Genomic DNA, 8866 nt, shown 5'->3' with positions numbered 1-8866 from the left:
TTCCAAAACGAGGGGCCATAGACATCCTAGAACACAAGGCAATGCAAAAACACAGCCACTATAGAAATGAGAGGCCATGGACATTCTAGAACATAGTGCAAAGACATTCAAGAATATGAGGCCATAGTTCTTTTTTTAACCAGCGGGAAAGTTTATTTTCTCAGTATGTATACAACAAAGCATACAGAAAGAATTTGCCAGTGCAAGTACATTACTGATGCAAAAGGAAAATGGCTATTTCAAGTCAACAGGGAAGGGGATTTGGTCTCAATCTTTCCGGGGAGGCAGCAACTCCTCCCTGACTCCTTCGTTTGTCATGACGCAGATCTTCAGAGAGTCACCGGTATAAACATCCCTCTCGGCTGCCGAGATAAAAACATCTTTGACCAGCTGGAGGGCTTTCTCCAGGGTAAGAGGGACATGGTCCACGTTCTCCATGTCCTTGAGTCCAATCTGGTTGTCCAGAAGTGGCTGCAGCATGGCACTGGCCGATCCGCCAGCTTTGTAGGCGTCTCCCCGATAGGACCCTACGGGCACCCTTCCCTTCCTCATCAAGGCCGCCAATGATGTTGTAAACATAATACGGGAAAAAGCGTCGAGAGTACAGAATTGTAGGAAGCGTTGCTGCTATTGCCCCACTCGTCATTGCCTCATTGTTTGAGTGTTTGTACGTCTTTAATCTTGCATCAATCATTTTTGTTAATGTAAGGCAGTCGCCATGGAATCCAGTGCATCCAATCACTGTTTGGTTTGTCAGTTTGCAGCATTTTGGTGAGTCCCGGCTATGCATGGAATAACCCTCACTCAGTCGCGTACCTGAAGCAACAATGGAAAAGTCCTCGCCAGCTCATGCCAACACAGCTCCTCCATTGAAGGTGTAAGGGGAGAAGCGGTGCTGCACGGGCCCCGAGTGTTGATATTCCTCCATCTCCAAGTGCGGCGTTCCTTCCCCGAGCGGAAGTGCTGCTGTCTTGAGGCCATGGTTTTAGGCCGAAGAGGGGAGTGGCAAAAACAAGGAGGAATTATTTCACTCAAAGGATGGTGAATCTGTGGGGATTCTCTATCCCAAGATGCAGCGGGTGCTGGAACCTTGAAGAAATTTGAGGAGATAAGTAGGTAGATGTTGGTTTTTAATGATTGGAGGTATGAAGGGTCATGAGGGGGGCAGGGCAGACAGGTGGAGATGAGATCAACCATGATTGTATGGAGTGGCAGAGTGGACTTGAGGGGCTGAATGGCCTACTCCTGCTCTTGTATTTATCGTGTCGGGAGGGGGTCCTGTTTGGCTCAGTCGGCTGTCTGCTGCGATGCCAGCAGTGTGGGTTCAGTTCCCGTGCCGGCTGAGGTTGTGCATGAATGTCCATGCCTTCTAAACCTTGCCCCCTCGCCTGAGGTGTGGTGACCCACAGGTTGAATCACCCCCCGGTCAGCTCTCCCCCTCAAAGGGGGTCATCGGGGAATACGGTGACTTTACTAGTTCTTGTGGCCTTACGAAGGACATTGGTTGCATGGACAGAGTCATACAGCACGGAAACAGACCCTTCAGCCCAATTCGTCCATGCTGACCATGGTGACCTCCCAGCTAGTCCCAGTTCCCCACGTTTGGCCCATATCCCTCTAATCCTTTCCCATCCATGTCCTTATCCAAAGGCTTTTTAAATGTATTGTACCCGCCACCTCAACCACTTTCTGCCCCCCCCATGATAGTCCACACCTCAGTAAGGTCACCCCTCATTCTCCTACGTTCCAAGGAATAGAGGCCCAGCCTGGGGCCAACTGCTCCCTGTAACTCAGACCCAGTACCCCTGGCAACATCCTCGTCAATCCTCTCTTCACTCTTCCCAGTTTATCAATGACTTTCTCAGTCCACCACTCAAACCAGTCTCCCATCCATTGACTCTGTCTACACTTCCCACTGCCTCGGGGAGAAGCAGCCAGCATAATCAAGGACCCCACACACCCCGGACATTCTCTCTTCCACCTTCTTCCTTCGGGAAAAAGATACAAAAGTCTGAGGTCACGTACCAACCGACTCAAGAACAGCTTCTTCCCTGCTGCTGTCAGACTTTTGAATGGACCTACTTCACATTAAGTTGGTCTTCCTCTGCACCCTAGCTATGACTGTAACACTACATTCTGCACCCTCTCCTTTCCTTCTTCCTGGTGTACTCTATGAACTGTATGCTTTGTATAGCATGCAAGAAACAGTACTTTTCACTGTGTCCTAATTCATGTGACAATATTAAATCAAATCAAATCAAATCAAATCAAGGCATCCCAACAGTCGGACTAATTTGCCAACATGGAATCATTGGGCCATTGGGCCCATCATGTCTGTGCTGGCCCTTTCAATCAGCTGGCCAGTCAGTGCTCTTCTGTTTAAAGTACCCCCTCCAGCTCGAGTGTTCACCCAATTCACCTTCCAGAACAGCTCCGTTTAATACTAAGTTAAATTGAAGTCAATCGATTAGTGTCACATGTGGGTTTATATTAACACTGCAATGAAATTACTGTGAAAATCCCCTAGCCGCTACGCTCCAGCGCCTGTTCGGGTACACTGAGGGAAAATTTAGCGTGGCCAATCCACCTAAACAGCACGCCTCTCGGTTGAGGTAGAGATGGGTCGTGAATGTAGCCCTGCCCATCTCCCATCCATTGACTCTGTCTACACTTCCTGCTGCCTCGGGGGAAAGCAGCCAGTGTAATCAAGGACCCCCCCACACACCCTGGACATCCTCTCTTCCGCCTTTTTCTGTCGGGAAAAAAGTAAGAAACACTCTCTTGTTTCCTTCTCTATGAACAGTAAGTTTTGTCTGCGTAGTGTACAAGAAACAATACTTTTCCTTGTATAAGAACATAAGAACATAAGAAATAGGAGCAGGAGTAGGCCATCTAGCCCTTCGAGCCTGCCCCGCCATTCAATAAGATCATGGCTGATCTGTCGTGGCTCAGTTCCACTTTCCCGCCCTCTCCCCATAACCCTTAATCCCCTCTCTTATCAAGAACCCATCAACCCGCTTCTTAAAAATATTTAGCGAGGCAGCCTCCACCACTTCAACGGGCAGAGAATTCCAGAGATTCACCACCCTTTGAGTGAAGAAGTTCCTCCTCAACTCCGTTCTAAACCGCCTCCCCTTTATCTTGAGGCTGTGCCCTCTAGTCCTACTGTCTTTTTTGAGCGGGAAGAGTCTGTCCACCTCTATCCTATCCATCCCATTCATCATCTTATACGTCTCAATGAGATCTCCCCTCATTCTTCTAAACTCTAACGAGTACAAGCCTAGTTTATTCAGCCTCTCCTCATAGCTCAATCCCCTCAACTCTGGTATCAGCCTAGTAAACCTCCTCTGCACTCCCTCCAGGGCCAAAATATCCTTGCGTAAGTGCGGCGCCCAAAACTGCACACAGTACTCCAGCTGCGGCCTCACCAATGCCCTGTACAGCCCAGTACATGTGACGATAATAAATCAAATCAAATCAAACTCTGGTACCTGTGTGGGTTACACTGAGGGAGAATTTAGCACGGCCAGTCTGCCTAACCAGCACGCCTTTCGGACTGTGGGAGGAAACCGGAGCACCCGGAGGAAACCCACGCGGACGCGGAGGGGAGAACGTGCAGACTCCGCACAGACAGTGACCTGAGCTGGGATTTGAACCTGGGTCCCTGGCGCGATGCGGCAGCAGCGCTAACCCACTGTGCCACCAATACAGGAGCGGCGTGGGAGAGGGCAGGTACAAATAAATGACTCTTCCTGTCACCCACACTTTTGCCCCATCCGGTTCACCAGCTGCCGCCCACTTGAAACATGTCGGCTCGTGTGAAATTGCCGGGTAGTCAGTCAACAGAGCGTAGTCAGAGTCAAAGAGGTTTACAGCATGGGAAACAGGCCCTTTGGCCCAACTTGTCTGTGCTGCCCTTTTCTTTTACCAGTAAGCTAATCCCAATTGCCCGCATTTGGCCCCTATCCCTCTATACCCATCTTACCCAAGTAACTGTCTAAACGCTTTTTAAAAGATAAAATTGTACCCGCCTCTACTACTACCTCTGGCAGCTCGTTCCATAAGGACATAAGAAATAGGAGCAGGAGTAGGCCATCTAGCCCCCTTCGAGCCTGCCCCGCCATTCAATAAGATCATGGCTGATCTGTCGTGGCTCAGTTCCACATTCCCGCCCTCTCCCCATAACCCTTAATCCCCTCGCCTATCAAAAACCCATCAACCCGCGTCTTAAAAATATTGAGTGAGGCAGCCTCCACCACTTCAACGGGCAGAGAATTCCAGAGATTCACCACCCTTTGAGTGAAGAAGTTCCTCCTCAACTCCGTTCTAAACCGCACCCCCTTTATCTTGAGGCTGTGCCCTCTAGTCCTACTGTCCTTTCTGAGTGGGAAGAGTCTCTCCACCTCTATCCTATCCATCCCATTCAACATCTCATATGTCTCACAGACACTCACTCTATGAAAAAACCACCCCTCTGGACTCTTTTGTATCTCTCCCCCCTCGCCTTTAGACTAGGGCGGCACGGTAGCTCAGTGGGTTAGCACTGCTGCTGCGCAGCTCCAGGGGACCTGGGTTCGATTCCCGGATCGGGTCACTGTCTGTGTGGAGTTTGCACGTTCTCCTCGTGTCTGCGTGGGTTTCCTCCCACAGTCCAAAGATGTGCGCATTAGGTTGATTGGTCATGCTAAAGTTTCCCCTTAGGGGCATACACACGATGGGTCATACTGGGGCTGCTCTTCGTTGTTCGAGATTGGCCTAGTGCTTCATGTCGTTAGTGTGTGCCTAAACTGGACCAGATACTGGGCAAGACGACAGCTCAGTGACTATCGCTGATTGCTGTGCAGACACATGGATTTGGGCCGGTGTCTGTGGGAGTTTGCGCATTCTCCCCGTGCTTGCGTGGGTTTTCTCCGGGTGCTCCGGTTTCCTCCCACACCCCAAAGATGTGCTATTAGGCTGATTGGCAGGAATAAATTGTCCCTAAACCAGATTCCCTCAATCTGGATGGCCATAAAACATTAGACAGGGGTCGTGGGGGGAGAGGGGGACTGGTGGTGTTGAGATGGCGGCGCGGGCTCGTTGGGCCAAAGGGCCTGTTTCCCGGGCTGATTTTGTTCTTTGTTCTTTGTGTCTTAAGATGTATGGGGGTAGGGCCTGGGTGGGATTGTGGTCGTTGCAGACTCGATGGGCTGAAGGGCCTCTTTCTGCACTGTAGGGTTTTATGATACCTTTAACCTACGCCCTCTAGTTTTACACTCCCCTATCATTGGGAAAAGATGTTGATTACCAAAGCTGGCCTCCTACACTCCAGGGGAAAAAGTCCCATTCTATCCAGCCTCTCCTTATAACCCAATCCATCAAGTCCCGGTAGCATCCTAGTAAATCTTTTCTGCACTCTTTCTAGTTTAATAACATCCTTTCTATAATAGGGTGACCAGAACTGTACACAGTAGTCCAAGCGTGGCCTTACCAATGTCTTGTACAACTTCAACAAGACATCCCAACTCCTGTATTCAAGGGCAGTCAACATTGGAAAGAGCGGTCCAAGGAATGCGCTCTTGGGGAGAGGGTACAGGAAGACTTGGAGAGGGTGGAAACGAGAATAAGGGAGGGTGAGAGGCTGACATTTCTAACTCCTACTCTAAGAAAGGACATTCTGGTTATTGAGGGAGCCCAGAGAAGGTTCGTCAGACTGATACCTGGAATAGCAGGACTGATATATGAAGAGAGGCTGGATCTACTGGGCTTGTACTCACTGGAATTTAGAAGAATGAGAGGGGACCTCACAGGAGCTTATAAAATCCTGATGGGACTGGATAGGCTAGATGCAGGAAAAACGTTCCCAATGTTGGGGAAGTGCAGAACAAGGGGTCACTGTCCAAGAATAAGGGGTAAACCATTCAGGAATAAGGTGGAGAAGAACTTCCTCACTCAGAGGGTTGTGAACCTGTGGATTTCTCTACGACCCTTTGTAAGTTCCGGAGGTCTTGAGGGACATGGTTCAAAGGATATCAGCACCGTGTCAACGTCAAAACAACACTGAGATGATTCACAAAATCCCACTGGTTGCAGGAAGGAAGGAACTGATGGAGATGTGTGGCCTGAACAAAAGAGCTGCAGAGGGATATTTCACAGCCCCCAGCTCCTGTACCTGTCCTGGGAGTGTTTGATGGGGACAGTGTAGAGGGAGCTTTACTCTGTATCTAACCCCGTGCTGTACCTGTCCTGGGAGTGTTTGATGGGGGACAGTGTAGAGGGAGCTTTACTCTGTATCTAACCCCGTGCTGTACCTGTCCTGGGAGTGTTTGATGGGGACAGTGTAGAGGGAGCTTTACTCTATATCTAACCCCGTGCTGTACCTGTCCTGGGAGTGTTTGATGGGGGGACAGTGTAGAAGGAGCTTTACTCTGTATCTAACCCCGTGCTGTACCTGTCCTGGGAGTGTTTGATGGGGGACAGTGTAGAGGGAGCTTTACTCTGTATCTAACCCCGTGCTGTACCTGTCCTGGGAGTGTTAGATGGGGCAATCCACGGTAGCACAGTGGTCGGCACTGCTGCTTCACAACTCCAGGGTCCTGGGTTCAATTCCTGGCCCTGGTCACTGTCTGTGTGGAGTTTGCACATTCTCCTCATGTCTGCGTGGGTGTGCTCTGGTTTCCTCCCACAGTCCAAAGATGTACAGGTTAAAATGATTGGCCATGCTAGAATTACCCCTTAATGATCTGAGATGTGTAGGGAACAGGCATTAGTGGGTAAATGTATAGGGATATGGTGGTAGGGCCTGGATGGGACTGTGGTCAGTGCAGACTCAATGGGCTGAATGGCCTCTCCCTGCACTGTAGGGTTCGATGAATGTAGAGTTAGCTTCACTCTGTTCCTGAAATTGTATGTTTATTGATTCGATGTAAGCGCGTAGCACCATCTGCTGGGAATCTCCATTATTCCCTTTGTTCATTCCCAGTCTATCGCTGATATGTCTGTCTGAATGGATTAACTCTCTCATGGTCAGATAGTAAACAAGCATGCAAATTAGGAGCAGGAGTGTAGGCCATTCAGCCCATCGAGCCTGCTCCGCCATTCAATAGGATTGCGGCTGATGTGATGGTAACCTCAATCCCACATTGCTGCCAAATGGAGTTGGGAGGTAATGCTGCAACTTTACAAGACCCTGGTCAGACCCCACTTGGAGTACTGTGCTCAGTTCTGGTCGCCTCACTACAGGAAGGATGTGGAAGCTATTGAAAGGGTGCAGAGGAGATTTACAAGGATGTTGCCTGGATTGGGAGGCATGCCTTATGAGGATAGGTGGAGGGAGCTCGGTCTCTTCTCCCTGGAGAGATGAAGGTTGAGAGGTGACCTGATAGAGGTTTATAAGATGTTGAGAGGAATAGATAGGGTGGATTCTCAGAGGCTTTTTCCCAGGGCTGCAATGGTCACTACGAGAGGACACAGGTTTAAGGTGCTGGGGAGCAGGTACAGAGGAGATGTCAGGGGTAAGTTTTTCACTCAGAGGGTGGTGAGTGAGTGGAATCGGCTGCCGTCGGTGGTGGTGGAGGCGAACTCGCTGCGGTCTTTTAAGAGACTTGTGGATGAGTACATGGGATTTAATGGGATTGAGGGTTATAGATAGGCCTGGGAGGTAGGGATATGATCGGTGCAACTTGTGGGCCGAAGGTCCTGTTTGTGCTTTAGTGTGCTATGTTCTAACAACCCTACACACCCTCTCCCCTCCCCCCACTTTCAGAGACGGAGAATCTGGTGAGCTGGTGCAATGCCAATGATCTCCCTCTATGTCAACAAAACGAAGGAGATGGCCACGACTTCAGGAAGCGTAAAGGAGAACATGCCCCTGACTACATCAAGGAGGAATGAAGTGGAAATGGTCAAGAGCTTCAAGTTTCTAGGTGTCCGGATCATCAACAACCTGTCCTGGACACTATAGTTAAGAAAGCCCCACCAGCGCCTCTACTTTCTCAGAGGACGAAGGAAATTTGGCATGTCTGCTACAACTCTCTCCAACTTTTACAGATGCACCATGGAAGGCATCCTTTCCACTTGTACCACAGCTTGGTATCCTGCTCTGCGCCCAAGACCGCAAGGAACTGCAAAGGGTCACAAACACAACCATTCTCCCATCCATTGACTCCACACTTGCCGCCAGCGTAACGAAGGACCCCATGCACCCTGGACACACTCTCTTCCGCCTTCTTCCATCGAGGCCTGAGGTCACGCGCACCAGCCGACTCAAGAGCGGCTTCTTCCCTGCTGCCGTCAGACTTTTTGAGTGGACCAAACCACCCCCCTCCCCCGCCGGGGCTACCGGCCCCCTGGCGTCCTACCAGCGATCTGTTCCGGGAATAACTAGTCACAGAAACCGACGAAAAGGCCTCAGAATTGGAATGGGGGTTTGGGGGGGGTTAGCGGGGAGAAAGTTGCTACATAAATGCGACACCCGTCTTCAGTCACAGAACGAAACGGGAGCTTGGGTCAGAGCAGTGAGTTATGGAGCCTGTGGATGGGGAGAGTTGTTGATGTACCTGAGGACTATTAGCTTAACACTCACTCCGGACATTATCTCCTCCGCCCTGTCTTTATTTGGGAACAGTAGCGCAGTGTTGGGGTGGCACAGTGGGTTAGCACCGCTGCCTCACAGCGCCAGGGACCCCGGGTTCGATTCCCGGCCTCGGGTCACTGTCTGTGCGGAGTCTGCACATTCTCCCCGTGTCTGCGTGGGTTTCCTCCCACAGTCCGAAAGACGCGCGGGTTAGGGTGCATCGGCCGTGACAAGTTCTCCCGCAGTGTGACACGAACAGGCACCAGAGTGCGAGGGGAACTTTTTTACACATTGGCTTCACTGCAGTGTTAA

The 8866-nt window shown here is 50.5% G+C and overlaps 1 pseudogene; it reads right to left on the bottom strand.

The window, feature by feature from the left end:
* Positions 1-267: 267 nt before the first annotated feature.
* On the bottom strand, positions 268-2973 carry LOC145363607 (proteasome subunit beta type-1 pseudogene; annotated as a pseudogene).
* Positions 2974-8866: the final 5893 nt, after the last annotated feature.

The sequence above is a fragment of the Carcharhinus amblyrhynchos genome, unplaced genomic scaffold, assembly GCF_965287045.1.
Source record: "Carcharhinus amblyrhynchos unplaced genomic scaffold, sCarAmb.v2.hapA scaffold_39, whole genome shotgun sequence".
NCBI lineage: Eukaryota > Metazoa > Chordata > Chondrichthyes > Carcharhiniformes > Carcharhinidae > Carcharhinus > Carcharhinus amblyrhynchos.
This window is presented reverse-complemented; position numbering and strand designations above follow the sequence as displayed.